Source organism: Hemicordylus capensis, chromosome 1, assembly GCF_027244095.1.
Source record: "Hemicordylus capensis ecotype Gifberg chromosome 1, rHemCap1.1.pri, whole genome shotgun sequence".
Classification (NCBI taxonomy): domain Eukaryota; kingdom Metazoa; phylum Chordata; class Lepidosauria; order Squamata; family Cordylidae; genus Hemicordylus; species Hemicordylus capensis.
In genome coordinates this window covers 381,031,753-381,059,038 of record NC_069657.1, presented here as the reverse complement: position 1 = coordinate 381,059,038, position 27,286 = coordinate 381,031,753, and the positions used below count along the sequence as shown (strand labels likewise).

The following is a 27,286-nucleotide window of genomic DNA, read 5'->3' as shown; positions in this document are numbered from 1 at the left end:
GAACCCTGTACGCCATGTGTTAGCAACCCATGGGGGTGGTTGGCACCCTATGTGCAATACATCACCACTTGCTCTGGGCCACCCCAGCACCCCCCAAGTACAGTTATGGGGCTGCTGAAACCTCCATTACACCTTATGAGGAAAAACCTTAAAGACACGTAAATTTAAACAATTCACCAAAAATCAGCCCTTTGCCCAATCCTTCTGCAATTGGGATGGTAAACTCCAACCATTAGGCGCTACCACCCCACCCCACTCTTCTGCCCCCGATCCCACATTATGCCCCAAATATGCCACAAAGACACTAAAACTTCAAATATTCACAAAAAATCAGCCCTCTGCCCAACCCCTCTGCAATTGGGGTGGTAGTCTCCACCCATTAGGCACTACCCCCCCACACACACTATTTTGCCCCTGGGACCCGAAATTCAAGTAGACATCACATCAGACCTTTTTGCATTGAAGTCAATGGGAGGCAAAAAGGCGGGAAATTCAAATAGACGTCATTGCTCAAAATGGAGGGGGAAGAAAAAGGCATTTATTGGCCACAAAAGGAGGGCCGAAACAACAGATATTTCGGAGCAGAAACGGGGGTGATTCATTTCAGCTCTGAAAAATTTCGGAGGGCTAGAAGGGTGATTTGGTTCGGATCCGAATCACCCGAAATTGTCTGTTTCGGGTACAGATCGTTCTGTACCTGAAACGTTTCGCACATCCCTAATCGGTAACATTTAAAAATGTCCATGTGTGTATATGCATATACATATATATTCAAGAAATATACATTTAAGTGTTACCATTAGGGAAACAGGCTACTACATTCACTGGCTCACATGCACACTAAGTGAATCCATAAGCAGTCTTATAATGCTCAATTTTTAGCTTTTTAAATAACTTTAAATTTGAACCAGCAATGGTAATTCTGATTGCGGTTTTAGCCTGGACTTTTAACTTGTTTACTTAATTTAGTTAATTTTATTAGTTTCGTTTTATATTGTTTCTGTTGTATTGTTGTGAGCCACCTCGAGCCTTAGCGTACAGGAGGGCAGGCGCGTAACAATGATAGGGCAAGGGGAGACAGTTGTCTGGTAGTCATGTGCACGGACCGGTTCGGAGGCCATTCTAAAGGCCTCCAGACCGGTCCGGACACGGGGTGGTTTTGGTTCGGGAGGATGGGGTGGGGGGTTCCAACAAGAAATGGGGGGGGGGGCGTTACTCACCCCGGAGACAACCACACCGTAATTCACTGAGCAATCGGGCGGCAGGATATCTCCCTGCCGCCCGCTTCATTCCCCGCTCGGCGGCTCCGTCCTCATGTACTCTAAAGAATCCTCCTCCTTAAGCATTTAGACCCTTCAAAGCCCCGCTGGCGCTCGGCTGGCGGGCGCTCGGCTGGCGGCCGCCCCAAGAGGACCCCTGCTGCCCCCAAGAGGACCCCTGCCACCCCCATCCTTAAGAAATAACCTCCCATTGCAAGGGGACGGCAGGAGAGCTGCCTGCCATCCCCTTCCGCTTTGCCGGTCTGGCTGCAAAGGGCTTCTAAGAAGCCTTTCGCGCACGCGCGCAAAGAGCTTCTTAGAAGCCCTTTGCAGCCAGACCGGCAAAGCAGACGGCAAGGAGTTCTTCTCCCGCCGCCCGATTTTTAAGTCGGGCGGCGGGAGAAGAACTCCCTACCGTCCGCTTTGCCGGTCTGGCTGCAAATGGCTTCTAAGAAGCAATTTGCGCGCGTGCGCGAAAGGCTTCTTAGAAGCCCTTTGCAGCCAGACCGGCAAAGCGGAAGGGGATGGCAGGCAGCTCTCCTGCCGTCCCCTTGCAATGGGAGGTTATTTCTTAAGGATGGGGGTGGCAGGGGTCCTCTTGGGGGCAGCAGGGGTCCTCTTGGGGCGGCCGCCAGCCGAGCGCCCGCCAGCCGAGCGCCAGCGGGGCTTTGAAGGGTCTAAATGCTTAAGGAGGAGGATTCTTTAGAGTACATGAGGACGGAGCCGCCGAGCGGGGAATGAAGCGGGCGGCAGGGAGATATCCTGCCGCCCGATTGCTCAGTGAATTACGGTGTGGTCGTCTCCGGGGTGAGTAACGCCCCCCCCATTTCTTATTGGAACCCCCCACCCCAGTGCCGGACCGCAGCTCCACGGTTCCGTGCACACCCCTATTGTCTGGGGGCCCCACTGCCTGGAGGGGCACCCCAGAGGCACCTCATGTGACTCCCCATTGCCCCCTGCCCAGCCCCATAGCCTCTCAGCCACTTGCCCTCTTCGCCGTCTCTCCTGCTTGTTCTGCTGGCCCGCAATCAAAGCAGCAGGCAAGCGGCAAAGAGCGCCTTTTCTCCCGCCTCTCAGCTGATCGGCGGGTGGGCGGGGCTTCCACGGAGGCCTCCGTGTAGGCCGCAGTGAAGCCTGAACTCGAGTAGGGCCCAAGCAAGCCAGGAAGGAGGAGGCAGCCAGAGTGTTCTCTACAGCAGAAGACCCCTTGCTGCCCTGCTTAACCCAGACCAGCATTTGCCAGGTAGAGTGTGAACTCCTTTTTGTGGTTACCTTTCCCGCCCCCCCCCCCCCCCCCATATATAGGGATCTGCTTGCCATAGGGCTTGGATATGGGGGGGGGAGGGACCGAGAAGTCTCTGAATATTTATTTTGAAACAGCTTGGAAAATTTGCTGACTTAAAAAAAACTATCTAAAAAGTCCTATAAGTGGCTTGTTTCATGGCAGAAAATTGCAAAAACTTCTGGAACAGTATTTTATTAATTTTATTTATTCATTCATTCATTTATAAATGCACTTATGTTCAAGTTGTTTTGCAACCCAGAAGGTCTGAGTGAGAACTGTGAAGCATGTGTGGTGCTTTTATTTTATTTTTCTTGTGTGTGAACTGCTCCCCAATAACTTGCAGGGACTTCAGGGTAAATCTGGCCAACATGTGAATGCAGCACCTCCATTCCAGAGGAGATGTGTCTTAAAGGGCTTTAAAAGCCTCCTGTGAAAAACCTCCTGCAATCAAACTTGACTGAATTTGTTCAGAATTCTGAGAAAACAAACATAGGTTCACCCTGCATGGTTGAAAGTCTCCTTTGCTAATCTGCAGCGTGGGGCCCATTTTAATAATTCATCTTTCTAGTGTGTTCTAGGCATTAAAAGTAATACAAAAGTATAGTACTCAATGTATATCACTATATATTGTGACGTGTGTGTGTGTATTCAGTGAAATGTATTTGCAGGCAGCATACTTATTTTGGAATATCAGACTTAAATCTTTGGGGGCCTGGGGTGTGCGGAGGCCCTGGACTTTGGGGGGGGGCATTTTAAAATCTTGTCTCTGGGCCCACTCCAACCTTGCTACGCCCCTGCGGGAGGGGCAGGGTATAAATATTTAAAATAAATAAATAAAATTATTAAAATTAGTGGGACAGGCTTTGCTAATTTTCTGTCAGTCAGGCTGAGGGAAGGGGCACTCTGAGCCAATAGCCATAGCCAAATAGCACACAGCCAGCCATACAGGAGCAGAGGAGGAGGGTCTTCACCCTTCTCCTTCCTCTTCTGCAGTGGATACATCACTGAGGACTCATCAGCTTCAAGACAGTGATCCTCAAATGGGGGACAAAGTGTGTGCCTGAAGCATGGGCAGGCAGGAGGCCTATGAGTACCCCCTGGGAGCAGGGGCATAGCTAGGGGAGGGCAGGCCTGCATTTGCACCCCTCCCTGGCAGCCCCAGTGGCAGATTGCATGCACAGCCTGCGGTCCTGTCTGTGGCAGCATCCACTGTGCACACGCACCTCCTTGTCATTGGCATGGTGGCCCTGCTGCCACCGCCTCTGCCACCACCAAGGCAGCCTCCTGGGTGATGGGAAGCCTGCCATCCACTCGCTGGTGGCAAATGGGTGAGCGGCAGCAGCAGGAATGGCTAGCTGGTTGGTGGGGTGTGGGAGGAGGAGGAGGAGGCAAGAGGTGGCTCCGACTCTGGGTGACCTTAGAGCATCCAATCATAGCTCTGCCCCTGCCTGGCAGCCCCTAGGGGTGCTAGTACCCCCTGCTGGAAAAGCATGCATTAGGGTATCAGCATAGTTTCTATCTTTATCAGGACCAACTAACAAGTTACAAAGTACTTGGATCAACAGTCCATCCTTTGGACTGCCTCAGAGCCCAAATCTCTCCTTTAACAGCCATTCCTTCCCTATCCCAGTAGCCTTTGGTGCAGCTTGAAATGTGTTTTGCAGTTGAGATCGCCAAATCTAATTATTCCTTTCACCTCTTGTCCAATCCCAACTTCTCCAAGCTGCCATAAAACTCTCCAAATGTATAAAAACGTCAATTAGATGCCACTGTTTAACTATCCATGCTGTGAGAATAAGTAATGGAAATCTTTCTTATTACAGAACCAAAAACAACCCTCCAAATTATCTTATAATGTTAGCCAGAACAATAGTATGGGTAGGCTGAATGTAAATAACCCCAAAGACACAGTATTATATGCATTTTTAAAAAGGAAAGTTGAATTTATTTAAGGAAATAAGAGTTTACATGCTATTTGCTGTTGTTATGTTGATGGTGTTTGTTTGTTTTAACCAAAAGGGTACTTAACTTACTTAGTTGTGGGGGAAAGTGCTTCGTTTACCTCATTTCGGAAGACAGAGAAAAGCAAAGGCTCTCTCAGAAGCAGAAAGTCAGCTCACAGTGGAATCTCTTACACCAGGGTACTCTTTTAGACACAGAAAAATTCTCTTTGAATCTTCCAGCTTTGCCTTTAATAGACAGAGCTAGTCTCATGGGATTACCTTAAGTGGCACAGCAGGGAAATGCTTAACTAACAAGCAGAAGGTTGCCGGTTCAAATCCCCACTGGTACTATATTGGGCAGCAGCAATATAGGAAGATGCTGAAAGGCATCCTCTCATGCTGTGTGGGAGATGGCAATGGTAAACCCCTCCTGTATTCTACCAAAGACAACCACAGGGCTCTGTGGGCACCAGGAGTCGAAATTGACTTGAGGCACACTTTAGTCTCACAGGAAAGGCAGATACAATCCATTTTTGGAAGCCTCAATAAGAAAATAAATCAGCCAATCAGAATATATTCTGCTTTGCAGTAAACGGAATTTGATTGATTGATTTAGTGCCGTCAAGTCGGTGTCGACTCTTAGAGACCACATAGATAGATTCTCTCCAGGATGATCTGTCTTCAACTTGGCCTTTAAGGTCTCTCAGTGGTGCATTCATTGCTGTCATAATCGAGTCCATCCACCTTGCTGCTGGTCATCCTCTTCTTCTCTTTCCTTCAACTTTCCCCAGCATTATAGACTTCTCAAGGGAGCTGGGTCTTCGCATAATGTGTCCAAAGTATGATCGTTTGAGCCTGGTCATCTGTGCCTTGAGGAAAAAATCTGGATTGATCTGTTCTATGATCCATTTATTTGTTTTCCTGGCTGTCCATGGTATCCTCAAAAATCTTCTCCAGCACCAAAGTTCAAAAGCATCAATGCTTTTTCTATCTTGCTTCTTCAAAGTCCAGCTTTCGCATCTGTAGAGTGTCATGGGGAAAACCATTGTCCAAATGATTCTAATCTTTGTAGGTGTAGACATGTCACGGCATCTAAATATCCTTTCCAAGGCCTTCATTGCAACCCTACCAAGTGCTAGTCTGCGGTGTATTTCTTGACTGCTGGATCCTTGACTGTTGATGGTCGATCCTAAAAGGCAGAAGCTATCCACCACTTCAATGTCTTCATTGTCAATTCTGAGGCTGGTTGCTGTACCCATTGTCATTAGTTTAGTCTTCTTTACATTTAATTGTAGTCCCATTTTTTCTACTGTGCTCCTTGACTTTTATTACTAGAGCTTGCAGATCATCTGCATTCTCAGCTATCAGAGTGGTGTCATCAGCGTAGCACAGGTTATTGATGTTTCTTCCAATCCAGCTTCTATCAGTATATGTTCAGCATATAAATTGAATAAATAAGGAGAAAGTATACAGCCTTGTCTTACTCCTTTGCCGATCTGGAACCAGTCTGTTTTCTGGACTGTGGCTTAGTGTCCTGTGTATAGGTTTCTCATGAGAACAATGAGATGTTCTGGGATGTCCATTTTCCTAAGGATATTCCACAACTTGATATGGTCGATGCAATTGAAGGCTTTTCTGTTGTCAATAAAGCACATATTGACTTCTTTCTGGTATTCTTTGGCTTTCTCAATTATCCAGCGTGCATCAGCAATGATGTCTCTTGTTCCTCAGCCTGTTCTGAGACCAGCTTGAACATCTGGCATTTCTCTTTCCATGTAGGGCTCTAATCTGTGTTGGATGATCCTGAGCATTATTTTGCTAGCATGTGAAATTAAGGATATTGTGCGATGGTTTGCGCAATCTGTAAAGTCTACTTTCTTAACAGTATGTAGACTGACCTCTTCCAGTCTGTAGGCCATTGTGTCATTCTCCAAATTTGCTGACATAGTTTGGTTAGAGCCTTGACAGATTCTTCTTCTTTCGCTTGCCATTTTTCTGTAGCTGTTCCATCAAATCCTGTAGCCTTCCGACTTGGTAATGACCAGAGTGTTGATCTAATTTCACCTTCCTGTACTAGAGGTTCTTGCAAGTAGGGAATATCTTCTAGAGTATCTTGGATGTTGATGTCCCTGCTGTACAGATTTTCAGTATACTCCTTCCATCTCTGTTTGATCTTCTCTGAATCAAATACGATCTGTCCTTTGGCATTCCTTAACATACCACTTCGAGGTTGGAACCTCCTTCTGAGTTCAGAGATGATTTGGAAAAACTTTCCTTGTTTTTCCGTCTATTTACATCCTCAGGGTCTTTACAGATGTTGTAGTAGTACTGCTCCTTGTCTCTTCTAACAGCTTTATGAAATTCCCTATGAAGTTCCTTCATGAGTTCTTTATCTTTCTTGATTTTGGCTTCTCTCCTCTTCTTGGCAATTTCCACCATCTGTTCTGACATCCATTTTGCTTTCTTCTGTTTCTTGGTAAGTAATGAAAGACTGTCTTTGGCAGTCTCTTTTCACATTTGTCCTTAAGAACATCTTTGATTTAATTCCACAGTTCCTCTGGTTCCCTATAAATGAGGTTCAGAACTTCAAAGCAATTCCTGATGTTCTCCTTGAAAATGGTGGGTACATTCTCAAGATCATATTGTGGAAACTGGATTGCTTTGTTTTTGTGCTTTAGCTTGAATTGGAACTTGCGAATGAGCAGTTCGTGATCTGTTCCACAGTTGCCCCATGACCATGTTTTTGCTGTTATAACTGAGCTCTTCTATCTCCTTGCACCAATAATGTAATCAATTTGATTTCTGTGTACTTCATCTGGTGATGTCCATGTATATAGGCACCGCTTTGGTTGTTTGAAGAATGTGTTAGCAATGAAGAGATCATTGGATTGGCAGAAACTAATAAGTTATTCTCCTGCTTCATTTCTGTTTCCTAGGCCATACAGTCCAACTGTGTTTTCCTCCTTACCATTTACCAGTTTGGCATTCCAGTCTCCAACCACCACCAGTAGATCTTGCTTGTCAATTTCAGACTGGACTTGAGCATAAAACTCATCAACTTCCTCTTCTTCTGCATCAGTCATTGGGGCATAGATGTGAAAAACTGTCATGTAGAAGGGTTGTCCATGAAATAGAATTGATATTAGTCGGTCACTGACCACATTGTACCCAAGTACTGTCATTGCTATATTCTTCCTGACTATGAAAGCAACACTCTTCCTTCTTTGTTTTTTGTGTCCTGAGTAGTAAACAGTATGATTTTTGACTGAAAGTGTCCTATTCCAGTCCATTTTAATTTATTGATACCCAAGATGTCAATCTGTAGTCAATTCATTTCATCTTTCACTGTGTCAAGCTAACCCATATTCATGCTTCTTCCATGCCACTTTCCCATTGTAATTCTGTCTTTTCAGCTTCAGATTTTCTTTCCCCGCATGGCAACATCAGTTGCTAGACATCCAAAAGGCTTGAGCCTAACTGTGCCATAAACATTATCGGTACTCTGAGAGATCCTCAGCTCTTCCTCAGTAGCATGTTGAGTACCATCCAACCTGAGGGGCCCATCATCCAGCACTACATTGACAATCATTCTATCTTGTCTGTCCATGTGGTTTCTATGGTAAAACACAGGAATGATTTACCAGTATGAAATGATGCCTTTGTTGTTGTCACTAAAGTGACCATCCTTCCTATATAGCTGCTGCCCAATATATGTGCCTGCTTGCTTTGGTTGGGCAGCTGGGATGACCTTTGCACCTTGGGTGACCCTACTGGGAGTATATTTCCTGGCATACTTTGCTTATCCCGCCCAGGAACACCCCCCACTGCCATGATGAGGCAGCATAGCAGGACTTGTGGGGGGCACGTATTGTACACTGAGTGCTATGTGTGAATAGGACTAATGAGAGCATGCTGTGAAGAACAGAGAGAGAAGAGACAGAAAGAGCACTAGGGAATGGTGGGAGAAAAAGAGAAACTACAGAGCAAGAGTTCAAAGAAAGGTGGGCAGAGAGGGGGAAAGGTTGTTCAGCAGAGTATGGGTTAAAAAAAGAAAAGAAAACCCTGCCTTAAAACTGTAGCAAGAATGCTTTTCCGTCATTTACAGAGCTATGCAGTCCTCTTGAATTAGTAAAATATAAAAGTGGTCCTCAAAATGATTTGAATTCTGCACCTTGGCCCTAAGGGAACATTGTGTTCGTGACACTGAAACAGATGAAAAAGAAGGCACTGTTGTTATAACCATTATTTTCTCTGGCCAAACAGAATGAAGGCAAACCACAAAGAAACAAAGAAAATGTCAAGCCATACTGTGGCCTCCCCGCCGCCACTCTCTCTTTCTATATATTTAACAGTCTGTTGTAGATCTGTTTCTTGGCCATGTGCCATAAGTGGAGTATGGCTACCTTGTCCACTGGACAGAAGGTTAAGCCATTGCTGTTTTGCATGTACTGTCGAGTATCCTGTATGCAAACTTAATACTAGCCACTCTCTAGAACTAGAGTAGAGATGCCAACATTTTACTTCAAAAGTAATGGAAAGGACCATGGGGCAAAGCCACAGCAAGAAGAGCTAGTCAGAAATCTGGCAGCTGGATCAAAATCTGATGGATCAGGGCCAAAGACAGAAAAGGGCCAAGAAAAAATTCGTTATTGGGAGGCAAGCCCTGGAGAAAATGTAAGGCTAGTTTCAAATGCCAGGTCAAGCTAGGGCTATTCAGACATTACATTGTGTGGACATGCAGGTGTCTATAGATGTATACACATTTTCATGTGGATAACTGCACATAGGTTCATTTTTAAAAGTCAACATGGGGACTGGATCCCTTGAAAATGTAAAGGGCATATTGTGTGTATTGACTGAACATTCGCAGTGCATAAGGGTATGCATGCAGATTTCTACAGTCATGCATACAATGTATCCAGATTATATGTGCTTAAGATCATGTGTGAATACATGCTGGCTGAGGCAGAGTGCTATGTGTGGCAGATGCCTTCCTGCCTGCCTGGCAATCACAAGCTAGTCTTGTGGTAGCAAGCATGACTTGTCCCCTTAGCTAAGCAGGATCTGCCCTTGTTGCATATAAATGGGAGACTAGAAGTGTGAGCACTGCAAGATATTCCCCTCAGGGGATGAAGCCGCTCTGGGAAGAGCAGAAGGTTTCAAGTTCCCTCCCTGGCTTCTCCAAGATAGGGCTGAGAGAGACTCCTGCCTGCAACCTTGGAGAAGCCACTGCCAGTCTGTGAAGACAATACTGGGATAGATAGACGAATGGTCTGACTCAGTGTATGGCAGCTTCCTATGTTCCTATGTCCCTACCTGTGGGCAGCCAGGCTGCTCTTCCGCCTTACCCTTCTGGCTCGGTTCAAAAAAGCGCTCTGCAGGGTGTGCTTGCCTGCTTACTGCCACCATTGCTGCTGGGTGCTGCTGCACTTTCTGCTGCCGTGCCCTGTCCTCTTTGCCCTTTTCAAGGGACAGATCTGCTGCTTCTGCTGCTCTCCTCTCTAGCCTCCAAGGCATTTTCCAGGTTACACGCTGAAAGGTATCCACTAAGTGCCCCTCCGTATTGCTCATGTTTCCACATTGGTGTCGCTGCATTGTTAACAGGGTGCTGTTCATATTTCCCATGCCTTGATTTGAATTTCAGTGATGCGTTTTTGCCCTACAACGTTGTAAATGCACTGCAGGAAAGTAGCTGTATTTTTCCGTTGTAGGGAGCCTTGCCCCACATTTCATCCATTGCAATGCATGGCAGTATGGACAGTTCTTTGCCCCCCACCCTGTGCTTGCTTCCTCTGCCCCCTCCCAATGGGGAAGAAACAGGCAGCCCCCTCCCCCCTTTTATAGATACCCAATGTTCAAGTTCATTTGTGATCCAGAAGCAGTGTTTGGATTAGGACTTGTCCCCACCCCCCACATACAAATGTACTATGTTTAACACATATAAGCATTGCTACTCAGGCTCCCAATCACCCCTGCATCTCAGGCTCCCAATCACCCCTGCCCCACCCTCGACACCCCCTGACTTGTGCCCCTTATGAGAGCAATGGAATGTTGGCAACCCTAATTGTGGTTAAACTTGAGGGGGGAGGAGAGCTTCAGAATTCTGCACCTCTGGGAATCACACTCTCTTCACCTGGAGCTTAGCAAGGTTGGAAGTTGCATGCTACGTCCTATGCCAAGTGAGAACCAAGATGGCAGTGCTGGGTCTCAACATGCAGGCCCCATCCTAGGTCAGCTCCTTAGCAAGTGCTTTGCTCCACTTGACCCCTGTCACTGGCCAAGCAGTCACCTTACGCTTCTGTTCTGTGTCTCATCTTCAGGAAGTTTCTAGATCATAGAGACGTTAATCATAGACAGTTCCTCATTCTTTAGCTTTACCCTTCTGCTCTGGTATTTTCTTTGTCTCTTGGTGCTGTATATTTTGTAAATAAAAGTGTTATTTTTAGTGCCAAGAATCCTTGGGGCTCGGGCCATTTTATTAATTAAAATGTATTGTGGATAATAATCATGAATCCTGCAAACTGCAGCCAGTCGTTTTTCTCTCTGCATAGCCCTCCAGTCACATAAGACAATAACGTGGGCAGCGTGATTTCAAGTCTAGCCTATTAAGACAGTGGAGATGCGCTCAAAGGGTACATGAGGATAAATGCCACCCTGGCACCATCATTGGTTTCTCACCATCTGTGAGTGCCCAGAACTCAACCCCTTTTCATGACTTCTGTTCTGTGTCCAAATTCAGAAGCAACCAAGCTGAAAGGTTTAACCAGTCGCTGTGTTCTCTCAGTCTGAACTGAAATGTGTCCAAAACATCTCATGTGAAACTGGCAAAGGAAATATTGGACTAAGAATGTTTTAGAAAAACCCCTTGAAGGTTAAAGAATGAATTAAGTGCTAATATTTTGTTTTCCAAAGTTTCCAAACAGGCTGTCTATTCAAAAAGGTCCAGTAGTTGTTTTTTTAGAAGTCAAGATTTTGAAATTTACATAACAGATTTTGATACATTTGGGAGGCTTAATAGGTTGAATCTTTTATTCAACAGAAGAGCTATAAGATGAGGGGATGGCATAAGGTACTCTTGTATGGACTTCTGAAGCCCTATTCAGACAATGTGTTGTACGTGCATAAGAACATATCTGCACATGTTTAAGTTTTTGTGTGAATGACTGTATATGTGTGCCTTCTTAAAATGAACCTGAATGCAGGCCTTCAAATGCAGGGTACAGTCAGGAAGTGTACAACTGTGTATGCACTGAGCATAATATGTGAACATGTGCATTAAGATCTGTACATACGCACACTGTAAACAGTGTATACTTGCCTGGGGCATAACATAAATGGGACTATAGAGTCTTGTTGGAATCCTGACAATATGAGCTTTCATTAATAGCCCCCATATGCACATATGTGTGTAGAAATGAAACTACCATATCAAGTCAGATCATTGGCCCCTAAGCAAATACTGTCTACTATGGCAGGTATATGGCATACTATGGCAATCTACTGAAGTTCTCAGCCAGGCACAAACCTTTCCCTGTCTTCTACCTGGGACTTTTAAAAACTGAAATGTCTGAGGCTGAAGTTGGGATCTTGTGTTCTATTGCTAAGTGATAGACTTCTAGTTTCTCCTAAACTTCTTATAGTTATAGAGATAAGTTTAAAATGTGACAGTAAAATTGACTGGCATTTGAAACTGGACAGTAAATTTGCCTGACCAAAAAACTTATTGGCAGCCCTCTCCATCAGCCTTTACAGACAGTGTCTCACATACCATGCAGCACACCACCCATGGAAGAGAGGGACTCATCACTGATTGTGTGAATCAAAGCTATGCACTCACCTCTCTAAGCTCAGAGAGCTCCCATCGCTATTAAGGACAATGTTATTGTTGCAGCAATGATGACCCTCCCATTGGACGACAAGCTCAGGAGAAGCAAGAATGAGTTTTTGACTCTCACGGAGCCAGTGCATGCACCACGCTTTGCCATGGAGCCACTAAGGTGATAGCATGGTGTAGTAGCACATTAACTCTATCCTTGATGTTCTGCCATTCTTCAGCATGCTTTGCCCTTCTCCAGCATCTCACAGCATTCAGATTTGTAAGAAACCTTTCCAAGTTGAACAGGCAGGCACTGCCTCAGATCACCACCATAAGGTGTTCTGGAGTCTGTACCGTTCTGTGTTTTCACTTTAAAAGTAGCAAAAGCTGCAGTCCTAAACATGTGTTTAGAAGAAATCATTAGAACTTACTTCCAAATAAATGTGTTTAGGCATCTGATGGGGAAAAAAGATTGTTATCCTGATTAACACAGTGTGCGTGGAGCAAAGAAAACTCATGTATGGCATCTGTTTCAGACCTTCTCTCTGAAGTATTCTGTGCCACCTGAAAATATGCCCTTAAGGGTTGCACAGTCCTCAGGGACATATTTTCGGGTAACACAGAGCACTGTCCCTGTGTTGCGTTAGTCAGGATGTCAGCCATTGTTTTCCATGTAACTATGTATTCATTTATTAATTTCCTAGCTCACCTTTTCATCTGAATTAGGCAATCTTGTGGAACAATGCACATTGAAATATATACAGATGGTTTATAGAATTCAGTCTGTTGAAAGAAAGAAAAGAAAAGGAAAAGAAAAAGAAAGAACCCAGTTTTTTGCTAAAGAGTTAGGCTTTGATGGGCTTGTACTATGTTCCAGATTAATGGTAAGATGTGATGAACAAAGTGAAAATTTTAACATCATGCACTATCGACATTTTAAGCTTTCCAATCTGACTTGTATAGTATCTTGTGTCTCTTCATGCCCTAATATATTAGAAACCTGACTCATGTCTGGGGTCTTGAAAGGCATCAAATGTGCTTGTCCTGCCCCAGTGTGCATAGGGACTTGTCTAAATGTTTGAAATGTTTTTGTTAGGGGCAAGTCTCAGATAAATCCAAGCTCTGGTGTCAGCAGAACACAGAAAACCCCTCCAAGGGCCTTACAGTTATCATTCTGGACAGCCAAAGCCTTGGGAATAAGGATTGTCAATGTTACCTTGAAATGTATTTTTGTATCTTGCCAGAGTGTTATCATTCTGAGACAATACAAAATGCCTCAGGGTCTGGGCACTGGGCCAGGCTCTGTCCTTGAATAATTATATGAAGCTCCTCCTGACTCCCACATATCTGAAGGGCAAGATGGACCCACAGCCTTTTGCAAATCCACACAGATAACAACACCTGCACGCCTCAGAAATGCAGAGGCAAGATCAGCAATAACAGCCTCTGCGAGGGTAAAAAATGCAGTTGAACAGGCACGAAATGAACATCATGAACTAGTAGAAAGTGATACCATCCAATGACCTTTGAAAGAGAGCTCTTTGAAACGTTCCCTTTATCTCTCCTCAGGTACTTTTAATCCCTGCATAAACCCCTATTCTACAATCATGCGGGAACCTGTTCCACATCACAAGCTCTTCTCTTCTGAAAGAGTTCTGACCCAGGGACCTGTGTGCTTTCTAAGGGACACCTGACGTTCTTGTGCTCCCCCGGCTGTCCCATTTGCCTCAGTGAAAGGGAATGATCTGCAAACATAAAAACCATATATATATATATATATATATATATATATATATATATATATATATGGATGGATCTTCAACTTTCATTGGAATGAAAGGACTCACCCTTGTTGGTGGGGAGTGCTGTGTGTGAATAGTGGCTCCATGTCCTCAGGGAATCAGGGCATGTGGCTATGAATACAAAAAGCCCACAAATATTACCGACATCCTAATGTTGTGCACATCATGCAGCACAAGAAGCATGTGTACAGTGGCTGTGTTCCCACTTCAGCAGAGCAGGCACTCATGCAGAGAGGAGTGGGTTTTGCCACTGCCAGCCTTCTCTTCTCATTCAGCCCTCGGGGACATATTTGCGGGTTGCACAGATTGCTTCCGGGGGAAGGCAAATAGGCAGAAATTGCCCCCTGTGTGGAAGTGCCTCTTGCGCTGCTGAAGTGCAAATGGAGCCACACTGCTGGATACGTACTTCCTTTGGCTGCACACACACAGGCTGTCAGTCACTAATCCCAAGGTTGCTTCCATGAGTAAGATAAAAAAATACTCCTGTGAAGAATTTTCTTAAAAGCAGAATGACATAGCATAAATAGGGTTGGTTTTTTAAAACATGCAAGCAAGCAGGTGCACCATACGTGTAACAGCTTCATGAGACACAGGAATGAATCAGGTCCCCCAATCACTGTATCCCTATACTAAGAAAAAAACTCTACCTGTTGAAGTTCTAAGACAGTGCTGCTGTCAGAAAAAAGTGGTGGTCCTAGACATGGCACAATTTGTCCCTAGCTCTACTTGCTGGATTGCGGCCCACATGAGCAGTGACATGTACCGGGGAGCAGGGAGAAACCAACACAAGATGAGGATACATCATGTGTGGTGTGGTTTATGGGGTATGAATTTGTGGGAATAGTATACTTTAAGACGAGTGCATGTTATTGCACTCAAATGGCCTATATAGCAACATATGGTATGCTAGTGGACTAACCTCTTCTTTAAGCCCTGTTAGCAGATGAAGTGAGACAAACCACATAAGGTTTCTTCCTCTTCGCAGTTCACTCTCACAGAAAGAAAACTTATTTTCACTTTTTAAAATTTCCTAATGTGCTTGGTTCTATTTCCCCCCTAAGCGACTGCTATGCTGCCACCCACCACCGAAAAAAGAAAAAGGAAAAAAGAACAAAGTCACATTGTTCAGAGCAAGCATACCAATATCTGGTGGAACAAATACACAATCGCATGCCCAGACCTCAATCTCTAAACCCAGCTGGACAAAGACCGAGCGAAAATGCACACAACAGCAAGCAAGAGAAAAACACCTTTATCTCATTTCAAAAGGGCTCCATCAAGAACAATTCTGTGCTATGATTTCTTTTTTTGTAAGCAGTACCCTTTCAAAAGACTGAAAATAGCATTTATTTTCCTACTGATTTGTGTCTTCCCATTGACTTTTCCTCCCACCCCAATTTCTTTTTAAAAAACAGAATTTAAAGATCTCTTTTCCTTAACTTGTTTAAACATCTGCACCAGCCATAAAATATGCCTAGCTGTAGAAACTGTCACTCAAGACTTCGTGCTGAACAGTAGGGGGCACTCAAGGGTCTTGCTGCTTTGAGGCGGGCACGCCCCAAATTAGAATGAAATAGGACCAGAAGTGTTGCCCTGACCAAAGGTCATCTAATCCAAATGAGATTGGTCCCTAGTAGCATTTTGCAGATCTAGGCCCTACAACATGGGCAAATATTGGGAAAGCTGGTAGAAATTCTGTAGTTTGAGTTATTTCTTAGGCAACATCCACATAGAAAACCAAGGATTAAGGGAGATATTGAAAATGAAACATATTCCTATAATGAACTAAGAATCAGGGTCAATGCATACATTGTACTTGCAATGACAAGTACAGACAAAAACATCTGTCCTCTGGTGAGTTATCTCAGCCACAGTAATCTCTTGCCCTACATCCAACATGTCTGGTGGCTGCTGGGAAGGACACAGAAAGCTGATCCACATGACCATAACAAGGGTGAGGAGGGCAGGGGAGGGGAAGGCAGCGATGAACCTACCTGCCCCCCAGATGATGGAGATTCTCCTCTTTGGAACGCCATCATGTGCCCACACGATACATGCTACTCCAAGCAGCACAGATCACTGGAGGCCGGAAAAATGAGTCCTGGCCTCCAGGAACCCCAAAATTCACCATGCAAGCAGCACGGTGCATTTTGGGATTCCTCTATGTGTCAGGCATGCTAGACGTCCAAATGTGAGGCTATTCACATGAGCAGCCCTACCCAGCCTTGGGTAGGGCTGCTCATGTGAAACTCTGAGATTGAGGCTGATCCCAGAGCTTCCTTCCCTGGAAGCCTGAGTTTTTTTACCTGGGCTTTTAAACTGGGTTAAAGGGCACAAGTTTGCACTTTACCCCAGTTCCGGGGTCATGTGAATGTCATGTGACATACAAAGTCGGGCGCTTAGAGTACCCAACTCATGAGGAATCCCCCAATGCAGCATGCTGCTTTGGGATTCCTGGAGGCTGGGACACATTTTCCTAGCTTCCAGTGATCCACACTACTCGGAGCAGTGTGGATCAGGTGGGCGCACCATGGCGCACCAAAGAAGAGATTGGTGAACCTCTGGGGGAGGTAGGTTCACCCCTGCCTGCCCCCCGCCTGCCCCTGTTATGGCCGTGTGCATGACCTTTGTGTGGGTCATTCACATGACCCTAGACCTGGGGTAAAGCAGGCACTAGCACCCTTTAACCCAGGTTAAAAATTTGGGCTACCGTGGGAGGCAGTGCCATGATTGTCCTTGATCCTAGTGCTTCATACAAGCAGCCCTACCCAGATAGTGCTGCCCAAGCCTGGATAGGGCTGCTTGTGTGAATCGCCTCAGAGATTCACAACATGGTGGCAGGGACCTGAATGGCAAGTAGTTCCATGTGTTATATCTGGGGTAGGATCACTTGCCACCGGGAGACTGGTTTCAGAAGCATCTCCATGTTGTGTGTAGAGTGTGCACCAGTTCCCAGGCCACTCCACATCGATGGGCAGGTACCATGACCCAGCACCCCTGCCCACCTGTGGCAGCCATTTGCCAAAGATAACTTGGAAATGACTTACATACATGACAGTCTGGGGGGAAGGGCTAGGAAGGAGGCCGTGGGATAGTCATAGAACAAGTTATTACAGCCCAATCAATGTATGATAATAGTAAGGAACAATTTTTCAAAATAATGAGGGGATTCCCACGATCGGGCAGATGTGGGATAAGGGAGCCCAGCCCGCTTTTGCCTGATCATCTGCTGTCATGGGAGCCGTGTGGCTCCAGCAGCAAACCCTCCTAATTCCTCCTCCCCTTAGATGAGGTTAGCAGAGCAGGTGCTCTGCTAACCCGTATATTTTCTCGTGTGTCGCAGCGGCACGGCTCCGCACCACAGCAACACATGAGGAGACCCCAAGCAGGAGGCTGAAACAATCCTCCCGGCCCTGGAGGTCTCTCCAGGATGCTCTGTGCGCTCGCGTGGGGCATCCTGGAACTTCCGGGGCCAAGCGGATCCCTAGCCCCTCATCCCCCTCTGGCTCCGTGACGGAGCCGGCAGTCGTGTGGGCGGCTGACCCGGCCGCCCAGGACTGCTTTCCTGCTCATCTGCGGCGAGAGCAGGCTAAGCAGGCTTCAATGAGTGGGATCCTGCACCCTGAATACTGAAAAGTATTTATTGTCACATAGTGGAAGGCAGACTGGGGACAGAGAAGCCATTCATGTGTCGCAGTTATGTCTAACATGAAAAAACATTTGGGCATAGGTACAAGAAAATTGATGTAATCATTAGTGGAAAGCTGCACGTGTGTGCAGTCATCATACATGATGATCTACATGCTGTTTTGAAACAATTTCCTCCCCTGAACGATTTCTTTATAGGACAACTTATAATGTTTGAAATGGTTGAATAAATACAAGGGAATACCCTGTTCCAAGGGTTCCCAATCTTGGGTCCCCAGATGTAGTAGCAAGCATGACTTGTTCCTTTCGCTAAGCAGGCCCTGGCTGCATATGAATGGGAGAGTAGAAGTGTGTGCACTGTGAAATATTCCCTTCAGGGGATGGAGCTGCTCTGGGAAGAGCAGGCAGTGGTGGATTAAGGAGAGGCAGAAGAGGCATTTGTCTATGGCGGCAAAATTTGAGGAGCAGCAAATTTTGCCCCTCCTCAAATTTTGCCACCCCTCTCTGTGGGCAGTGGTGGCTGCAGCAAGGGTGGAGTGGGTGAGGAGAAAGTATCCCCCTTTTACCTTATTTTTAAAAAGGCAAACCTTTTTTGTTTAACATAAAAGGGCAGCAAAAACCTTTTTGCCTATGGGCAGCAAAAAGCTTAATCTGCCCCTGAGAGCAGGAGGTTCCAAGTTCCCTCCCTGGCTTCTCCAAGATAGGGCTGAGAGAGATTCCTGCCTTCAACCTTGGAGAAGTCGCTGCCAGTCTGTGAAGACAATACTGAGCTACAAAGACCAATGGTCTGACTCAGTATGTAGTAGCTTCCTATGTTCCTATGACTACAACTCCCATTATCTCTAGCTACTATGGCCAAAGGTCATTGTGTCTAGAGGATTATAGGAATTGTAACCTAATAACATCTGAGGACCCCAAGGCTGAGAATCCCTACCCTATTCCATAAATGCATTGTGCTACTAAATGTACTTAAAACAACTGAGTCTGTTCATAAATGAAGATGGAATGCTGAGCCAGGCAGATTACTGTACTGGCCAAGGATGGTTTTTCTTACATTATTTTATTCTAGATTTGTTAATGAAAATGTTCCTATGTATTCACCAATCTGCAGGAGGCTTTTAGAAAAAATAGCCCTGTGGAGACAGATTCAGATCTAACATTTAATTCTGGATCAGCTTCACAAAGCCAGCTAGATTTATTCCAGATTTACAGAGACATAAATGAGACCCTAATTGGGCCCAGTAATTCCTACAGTTCACTAGAAGAAGATGGTTCCAAGAGGAAATAGTTCAGCAGTAGGGAGTCCTGGAAAGTATTAAAGAGAGTGACTCTTTGTAATGAGATTAAGGGGAAATGTTTTAGTACATCCAAACTAATTCTGTCCTCAGTAAATGGAAGGTGCCAAGGAAAACATAAACACTGTTTTGGCAAGCAAAAGGTTAACAAGCAATGAACATAACATTTTGTTTTTTAAAAATTGTCCTACAAGTTTTAAATGGCAAAGAAAGCTTTTAAAAGCACGATTTCGAAATACTTTAATAAGAGGGGACCTATGAAAAGAATGTTGACTTTGTTCATGACCCATCAGTGAGTTCAAATCTCTTATCCTGAAGCAGAGATTTTCTTTAACTCTTTCGACTGCAAATATGCCAATGCCTGTTGCTGGTTGCTAAGTATTAGCATTTCCCTATATGGTTCCTATATCCAGTGATGCTTTAACCATTATTATACATACCCAGAATGCTAATGCACAGGACCTCATATATGCTGGTAGTTGTACTATCAAGATCTCTAGTATGATTATCTTCTTTCCTAAAGGGATGGTTTCTTTTGAAGTTCTCCACACCTCAGAGAGCAATTGCTATTCCCTTGTTACAATGTGGTCTATGCTTTCCAGTTTCAGGAAACTGTTTTCATTCTCCAAATGACTTTGCCTGCCAGGGAGCATGAGTACACCTGCCACAGTATCTCAATAGGCAGCTGAGGAGTCTGGTGGTTAGTGTTCTAAAGCAAACACCCAGTTTAACCTGTCAATGTTGCTCAGTGTGACTTGAGAGCATTCTCTAAGGTCCTTAGAGGTGGCAATAAATTCTGTGAAGTTGAAAGCTTCTGCGCAGCCTAAAAATGGGTTTCTACTGATGGTATATATGCATGCTCCCAAAAGCTGTCTGCACTCCTTCCTAGCAGGATCTTATTCATTGGCTACACACTGATCAGACACCTTGTGCTATTTTTGCCAACCAGCACTTGCATTCTGAGAAGAACGAGCAGGCAGCACAAAAGTAGCACTAAGAAGGGAATGGAATACAATCAGTGCCCAGCAGATGGCGCTGTGAGAATAGTGCAAGGTCTCTGATCAGCATACAAAACCCCTTAAATCTGTGCAATTTATTGCCATCTGGTAGGTCTCTTAGATTAGCACAGCTAACATTCTCCTGCAGCTGCACACAGTGTAGGGGACAACCTTTAGTGGTGGTCAAGCTGCCTCACAGGGAAACTTGTCAGTGACTGATCTCAGTAAGAATCCCTTCATAAGGAGGTTCCTCCAAGGAACCTCACCTCAGGGTTCCAGTTCATCAGCACATTATTTGATAACTATTGCTTTCTTGCATAGCCATAGTCTAAGCTGGATTCCTTTTACTTTTTCAGATGAGAGATTTGTGAGAAAGGGTACTCTGTGTGAAGTTAAATCCAACAGGGTTAGATGGGGCCAATGGGGTTGGGATGCCTGGGCCCCAGCATGCATAAGCATTTCCCCCTGCTCACTGGGCAAAGAGGCACCTTTTACCGTGGTGTTTCTCTTTATTTAGCAGGTGGAGAGTAACTGGCCCTATCCACCCCCAGCACAGTACTTCCAGTGACTGTTGCTGGTGTCTATCTTGTGTTTCTTTTTAGAATGTGAGCGCTTTGGGGACAGGGATCCATCTTATTTATTTATTATTTCTCTGTGTAAACTGCCCTGAGCCGTTTTTGGAAGGGCGGTATAGAAATTGAATTAATAATAATTAATAATAAGGTCCCAAGCACCTTTAACCCTGCACTGCCCCAGATACAAAGTTGGGTTGGAAACCCCACTTTAGGGAGCCCTGGCATTATGCACAAAAGTCCAAAATACCAGTATACTAGTTGCTCGCTTCCAATGCAAAAAACTTCTGCATGGGATTTTGGGCATATTATCCACAATTATGAGGCAAAGTGATTTGAGACAGGCATGAAAACAGAACGTGTCAAAACGATGAGTGGACCAACTGAGTTGGCTAATAGAAGACTTTCTCCAAACTATTTATAATTTTCAACCCTTAAGGGTTACTTATTTGCTTGCCTGTTTCACCCTCAGGGTTGTGGATCAGGCTGAAACTGGACATGCTGGGTGGGAGGAACCATACAAAAAGCACATAGTCCTTGTAGTTTTGCCTGCTTGGCAGGAATTACTGCCGAGTTGTGTCAGGCTGCTTGTTCTTGTGAAGACTAGAAAAATGCTTAGAGAACCGGTGAGAACCAACTATTCTGTGTGACTCAAATTTTTCTGCCTTTTAGCATTGAAGATCACCCTCAGCCTATGTGAACATGCTGGACTCATTGTTAGCACTGGGTGGTCAAACTGGAATGCACACCAAAACTGGCTTCAATTCTTTGAGCTTCACTTACATAATCAGATGATTTCACTTACTGTAGTGAAATACCACTGGCAGTTCTCAGCTTTTTCCACTGCAGGAATGACACTGAATTCGCGCTATGGCAAATCACCATTTAGGAGCACGTCGGCCCCTTTGTTTTTATAGCTTCTGGCTCACATGCCACACAAGGCAATGCAGGTGCTTGTGCTGTTGACAGTGTAGTATTAACAGAGTTCTGCTCTGGCATAAAGTTGTGCAAACGCCGTTGTGCAACAGGGCACCCTTTGCAAAGAACAAGTGTCCTGTTGCACTACGGGGTTTGTGCAACCTTTAGGCCAGAACAGAGCTGCCCTGATGCGCAACACTATCAACTGTGTTGATGTGTGTAGCACCACAGGCAGGACTTCAACTGCCTATGTTGCCTTGTGGAGTATATGTGCATGTGCAAAGGCTCGAAAAGGGCTGCAGCTGGGCTGGACTATCAGTTGGGAGGGAGGAGCCCTCACCACTGCCTACCCAGTATCTGCCTCCACAGTGGCCACCCCTGCCACCGGTGAGGCTTCATTTCAAAGGTAAATACAAGCTTTTCACACACAACCCCTCCACCGCTTTAACATTTTAAAAGGAAAGCCTTTTTAGGCTAGGAGGTCCCCCTGTACTTGTAAAGGGGAATCCTAGCTGGATTCCCCTTTGCAGGTATCCCCCATCTCCTACCAGCTGGCCCACGAGCTGGTTTGGCCAGTTTGCGGGCCGGACCAGAACCAGCTCGGTTCGATCGAGTCCAGGTCCGAGCTGCCCAAGGTGGCTCAAATCCTGTCTGGATTCAAGCTGAACCAGGCTAGCATCCGACTTGCATCTCCCTAGTTGGTTCGTTGTCTTGGTCATGCACCGCCATATTCAAATGAAAACACTTAATTAAAATGTGTAATTAATGACTCCCCCCAATAGATAAGGGGGAATACATGAAATTGAATAAGAATACAATTTTAAATCATTGAATACAATTGTCCCCTGATTTTAGTGTAAGCAGTTTTTCCAGCAAAAATTCATAATGGGTTTGGGTTACGTGGATCGCAAAGTCAGCTACCCTTTGGACTTCCTAGACCAAACTTCATTTCCCAGAAACCCTTGCTGACAAAATAGAGGCCCTGTTTGGATGTTACGCAAACTGGAGATGCTGTACTAGCATACAACATCCCTGAGGACACACTTGAAAGCTCTGCCCCTATTTCAGCGCACACAGCAACCCTGCCTCTCCCCACCACTGTTAATGCTTTCTCTGCAGAGACACGGAGTCGCAGGGTATTTTTAAAAATGCTCTTTCAGCCTCAGTTTTCCTGCTGTAAAATGGGGATACTAATGGTCTTCTTGTGCACAAAATAGCTAGAAATGACCAAAGTCCTGGTTCAGGAAGGGAAGCTGCCGCCACCACTGCTACTGCTCAGGGGCATTGTGGGTGATGATGGCAACTCTAGCTACACTGTCTGGTGCTGAGAGGAGCATCATTACTGCTGTTCAGGACGATGCTCGCACTGCCTGGGAAGCTCACGAAGGCCCCCTGATGTAGGAGGGGCCTGCTAAAGCACCTTCTTAAGCCTACTCACACCCCCTCAACTAACAAGCTTCATGGATTATTTCGGAGCTTATTTGAAGCCAAGCTCTTCCGATTCAGTGTGCTTAGAAGCAATCTGGAATGTAAACACTTGCTCGGGGATTGCACCACACAACTAGTTTGGAAATGTTTGCAGTGTTTCCAATATCATCTATACCTTCTTTCTTGTTGGATTCTACAATGCACTACAATTGCAAATATAAACTGAACGTCTTGAAGATCATTGAAAGTTAAAAAACAAAACAAAACACAGAGGTAAAAATATCAACTCTCTGCCCCAAACTAGCTGAATTTTAAGCCAAATTAAATAAAGGAGTGTACAATTGAACTCTGGGAGGAGGCCTTCCTCTCAGCTGTAAGCTGAAGCTGAGTTTAGATTATGGTTGTATCTTCAAATGGCATAGTCGGTACTTCCCTGCTTTTATGAATTAATAACAAATGCATGTATTATTACAGGATCCAGATGTTACATGAAAAATGTTTTTCTTTGATGAATCAACACTGAGTGGCTCGGAGGAGGAAATATGCATTTGCCAGGCACTCTGAAGTTCACATTCTGCAACTCCTTCGTGCGATGCTTCATTCTGTCACAATTTAAGGAGCAAAGATGTTTTTCATTGGCTTCAATGTGAAAATGTATGAAGCAATCTGTACAGCCGTTCCCATACCCTTTTGCTGGATTAATGGATTTGGTTTTACAATGGTTAGCATATGACAGGGTCAGTGTGGTGGTTGTTTCCTCAGATGCCCTGTAACTATGCTTTGGACATGAATCATGAAGAAAAGCTGGCCGCTGCCATGGCTGGTTTGGAGGCTGTGCACAGTTGGGCTGAAGTCCACTTTCCAGTGCCTGGAAAGATTATTATATTCTCCCCCTGTTTTTGTTTATGTATAATGGCTGTGATCTAGAGTTTCCTAGGGGCCCCAAATGCACACATGAACCTAGTTGCAAAAAGGGTCAGCCCCATGGCCCTAAGTGTGAGGACCAAATATGTGTGATGGCAGCCAATCTCCCCCCCCCCCACCCACAGCATGATGATGCTTAATTTGCAGGGGAGGGGGGCCTCCAAAGGCCTTTAAGTCCAGGCTCCAAAATTACCTAGGTGTACCTCTGGCTGGAGGGGCAGTTTAGTGTAAGGAAATGGAAAGATGGAAAAGGGTCAGCAGCACAGTGAGCTCTATCCCTCCTACTTTTCTGTCTCCAATGGGTTCCTCCTGAAGTGGCTTTTCAGGGCCTAATATTACATGTGTTTGGCCCTTGGAGAAGATTCCTTTGATGTGGAGCATTCCCCAGAACAGTTGGGAGAGAATCAGCAAGGCTGTCCACATGGAGTTCTGTGCATACAAGTGTCTCCTATGCCTAGTGAGGCCCTGTCCAACTCCAGCACAGCATCCCTCCAGTGGTTGTTGCTGGTGTCCACGTTGTGTTTCTTTTTTAGATGGTGAGCTCTTTGGGGACAGGAAACAATCTTCTCCATTATTCTTATTCTTTTTCTATGTAAACAACTTTGAGAACCTTTTTGTTTACATGTAAATATAAATAAATAAATAAATGATAAACAAACAAACCAATAAATATTTGTTGCAGTGAATGTCCAAAGTTTGATGAATGTTGGCAAATAAGATCCCAGATGAATATTGCAAGCAGTGTTCCCTCTAAGGTGTGTGCATGTGCGTGTGCTCACAAGTTTCTTTTGATGTCCATTCAGTTAATTTTAGATCCTGCTCAGGTTGAATCAGGAAGGCCCCACTCTGAATGCACGTGTGCACACACTGCCTTGATACTGCTGACCAGAACAAAACTCATTCTGCACAAGGGGGGGGGGGAATTGGAACACTGATTGCAAGTGTCCAAGAAAAGACTTATTCCAGAATTTGGCTGTGTCAATCTGTTAGAGCCAAAGCAAAAAGAAGTCTTCTGGCTCCTTAGAACTTTAAGGCCAAGCAAGACATGACTTGAAACATGTTGTGGGCATTTATCCTCTCTAATAAAACGCTTGGTGTCCGTCCGTGGACGGACACCAAGCGTGCGTTCGTGCCTCAACTGTTCTGAGCATGCTCAGAACAGTCCAAGAGAGACACGACCGCCAGCACCCGGCGGCCATGTTGGGCGGCCACAAACGGGACTGAAGCCGGGACTGCGGAGGCGGCAAAGGACCGAGCGCCAGGAGCCGCCAAACATCTTGGGTGGCCAGAAAGAGCCGCCCCAGGAAGACAGGAATGGGCCCGGGCAGCGGAGGGCCCGGCCAGAGCCGTGGGCCGCAGCGGGTGGCGGGCCCGCCGGAGCCCTGGGTGGCTGGCCCGGCCGGAGACGCGGGCTGTGGTGGGTGGCGGGAGGGGGAATGGCGGCGGGGGTCCAGACCGGCCCAGGGAGACGAAAATGCTGCTGCCGCCGAAGTCCCACCCTCCCTCCCTCCCTCCCAACTTCCGAAACCACCTTACCCCGGCCCGTGACAGTTGAGGAAAGGAAGAGCTCAATTGAAGAGGGAAAGAGGAGCTCGCAAGCAGTGCTCCTCCCTCTACAAAGGCTCTGCCCGAACTGGCGCTTTAGGCGGAAAGGATGCAAGAGGCGTCCTTTCCGCCCCAAGCGCCAGTTCGGAAAGAGGCTTTGTAGAGGGAGGAGAACTGCTTGCGAGCTCCTCTTTCCCTCTTCAATTGAGCTCTTCCTTTCCTCAACTGTCACGGGCCGGGGTAAGGTGGTTTCGGAAGTTGGGAGGGAGGGAGGGAGGGTGGGACAACGGCGGCGGCAATACTTTTTAAAAAAAAAAGGGAGAGGAAAAGGCTAGCGCCCGTTATTATAACGGGCTTCAAAATACTAGTTATTTTTATAAACAGCAACTGTGCTCCTCCTAATCCAGATCAGGACCATGGTCTGTGCGTGGGGGTGGTGGCGGTGGCAGCGGCAGCAGGGGGGATCAACCCTATTGCGGTCCCAATATTAAACAGGGCTCTGTGACCGCTATTTATTCTGGGAGAAAAACTGCCACTGGCACCAATAGCAGCTTCTCTCCCAGGGTAAATAGATGCCACAGGAGCTCCAATCCAGATCTGAACCATGGCAGAGGCCAAAGGTTAAATCCCCTGCCCCTGTACTGTGATCTGTGTATGGATCAGGGCCCGTGCAGCCTTTATTTATCAAGGAAATCTACACATGTGAAAATCTACATACAACCTCTAGGCACATCCACTTTGGCCCTAAGATTTATTATGGAAGAAGTGTTTGGAGGCTAGAGAACTCACCTCATTAGATGCATGAAATTTATCTGACAAAGTGAACTCTAGTCTATCAAAGCTTGCATCACAATAACAGTGTTAGTCTTTAATGTGTCACAACACTTCTTTTTGTTTTTGCAAATATATATATATATATATATATATATATATATATATATATATATTCCCACTTTTCTGACATAAATCAGTGGATGCTAGCAATTGCATGGAAGTGTTAGCCTTTATCAGTGCATCTCTGATTTTTTTGGACAGCTGCAAAATTTCCCTGAGATTGTCAAGCATCATTTTACTACTGACATTCACCACATTTCAGTACTTCATTGTAATGTGTGCATAAGAAACTGCCTTATACTGAGGCAGGCCAATGTGAAGGAGAGCTAGTCTTGTGGCAGCAAACATGAATTCTGCTAAGCAGGGTCCTCCCTGGTATGTATTGAATGTGAACACTGTAAGATATTCCTCTTAGAGCAAGGGTTCTCAGCATTGGGTCTCCAAGTGCTGTTGGACTTCAACTCCCATAATCCCCAATCAAAGGGGCTGGGGATTATGGGAGTTGAAGTCCAATTACATCTGGGGACCCAAGGTTGAGAATCCCTGGGTTAGGAGATGGGGCCACTCTGGGAAGAGCATCTGCATGCTTGCATGCAGAAGGTTCCAGGTTCCCTCCCTGGCATCCTCAGATAGGGCTGAAAGAGCCTCCTGCCTGAAACCTTGAAGAATCAGCTGCCAGTCTATGTAGACAATACTGAGCTAGATGGACCAATGGTCTGACTTGGTAGAAGGTGGCTTCCTGTGGTCCTCGACCCCAGTGCTGGTTATCCAGCCTCACAGAGGCTCTTAGGTGTCAACAGGGGATCTTTCCCAGCCCTGCACCTGTGGCCATTTTAAAAGGAAATGCCCGATATTCAACTTGGAACTTTATACATACAAAGCTGTACTTCATCATTGAGCTATTGCCTCATGCAATATCTGTATCCATTTCTGTCTGATTTCAGGCCTGGCTTTGGCACAAAGACTGTCTAGGTCATCACCCTGATAAATGACCAGTGCTGGGAAAGGACAGGGGAAAT

At 45.7% G+C, this 27,286-nt stretch overlaps 1 long non-coding RNA gene across 3 annotated transcripts in view; it reads left to right on the top strand.

Annotated features, from left to right (window-relative positions):
- The window catches only part of LOC128346327 (uncharacterized), a 56,739-nt gene extending 32,165 nt beyond the window's left edge, over positions 1 to 24,574 (top strand). For 2 of the 3 annotated variants that reach the window (XR_008316908.1, XR_008316904.1), the window contains exons 4-5: positions 13,008 to 13,187; positions 15,167 to 15,466. This is a non-coding gene — a long non-coding RNA (uncharacterized LOC128346327). Of the gene's footprint in view, positions 1 to 13,007; positions 13,188 to 15,166; positions 15,467 to 23,438 lie in introns of those variants that run through there. The other variant, XR_008316903.1, reaches the window with a different exon arrangement.
- The last annotated feature ends 2,712 nt before the right edge of the window (positions 24,575 to 27,286 follow it).